The sequence below is a fragment of the Falco peregrinus genome, chromosome 2 (assembly GCF_023634155.1).
Source record: "Falco peregrinus isolate bFalPer1 chromosome 2, bFalPer1.pri, whole genome shotgun sequence".
NCBI lineage: Eukaryota > Metazoa > Chordata > Aves > Falconiformes > Falconidae > Falco > Falco peregrinus.
In genome coordinates this window covers 23,150,566-23,152,190 of record NC_073722.1, presented here as the reverse complement: position 1 = coordinate 23,152,190, position 1,625 = coordinate 23,150,566, and positions in this window count along the sequence as shown.

Genomic DNA, 1,625 nt, shown 5'->3' with positions numbered 1-1,625 from the left:
TTATGAGATCTTGCTTTAGCTCACTTCTGGTTTTGGGGGTTTTTTTGTATGTTGAAGTTTTATACAATAGGTTATGGAATAAAATGCTCAAGAAATTTTCTGTTGTGCATCTCTAATTCTTTGGTCTGCTTTATGATGCTGTAAGTAGTAAAACTGGTTTGTGCTAAGTAAACCTCTCTAGGCCTCTGTTCAGTCCATTAGACTTGAAAAGTACAGTAGAATGACTATATAATCTTCCATGTATTTTAAAGTGGCTAGGACTGTCAGAAAATCTGAGAAGTCTGGAAGAAAATTACATTCATGAAGTGCACACAAAACTGAATTTAGCTACTTTTTTTTTTTAGAAGAATCCTCAGGGGAAGAAATAACAAAGCCTTTGTTGTATCTGGTAACTCAAGCTGCAGAAATAATTCTCACTTACAGATGCATGTTAAAAGTTGTCTAATTCACAAGTTAAGATGGTGACCTTAATGTGCTTTAAAGTGTTTCTTTGTAGACTGGCAATATTTAAAAACCTAAAAACTAAACATAAAATTGGAATGATACAAAAGGTGCAGTTTATGTATGACTAAGACTACTGTTAAATGTGACTTTACATTAATGAAGAGCTTTATTTGTGATACTGTTTTACTGAATTCTATTGCAGGGCAAATAAGACACTAATACATTGGTTTTTAAGTGTGAAACTTGCTTACAAATAGGATGAGCAAGTTATTTTGAAACTGAAGTACATTCCTAAAATACCATCGGAGTCTCTTGAAGGAAACTGTCAATGACACTAGGCATTTTTGCAGCTACAGATTTTGCTGGCAAGACAGGTTAACATTTCTAAATTCTATGCTATCAAATTACTGGAGCAGTGTAGGTAGTTTAATGATACATGTTATAATAGAGCAAAGGTCGGTGACACTGCTGTGTTTTTGCTATCGAACAATACAATGTGTGTTATTTCTACTGAATTACTGAAAGTAGCACGGGTCTAATACCCACAGTGGCCTTGCAGTCAGCGAGAACAGAAGGCAAAGGAGGGAAAAAAAGGGAAAAAAATACTCAAGATGTTATACTAAAGCATATTATCTCAGATAGCTTGAGTAGAGTTAAGAATAGTGTAGGGAAGCAGCACAGTAAGAGTGAAGGAATGTTTAGGGAGCACCATTTATGTGCTGCTACTTGTGATGTAGCCCAATGCAGCGGCAGTGGGAAATATTTACTTGTACAGTCCGTAGGCTCAAGTACCACCAGTGAAGTCTTCATCCTTGACACCCACAAGACTTGCATTAGCATCTGACCTCCCAGCATCCCTCCGGCATGCCTCTTAGGTGGGGAGTGAGAGGATTATCACAAAGCAGTGGAGAGGGGATAGCAGTGATCAGACTAAAGATAGCAGAAGTACAGAGGGGAAAAGTGCGAGATAAGAGACAAAAACTTTGGGGTGTGGAGGGGAAGAACTTGCTAATGGTTCTTGGAAATTGCTGCCATGGGACTGCAGGGGAACTGTGGGGGGAAGGCTGGGAACAAACCTGTGTGACAGGCGCTCCTGTGTCGGTGTCAGCAGTATTCAGCTGTTTAGTCCAGTTGCAGGAATTATTATTTATTGTTGTTATTGTTACTATTATTTATTATTT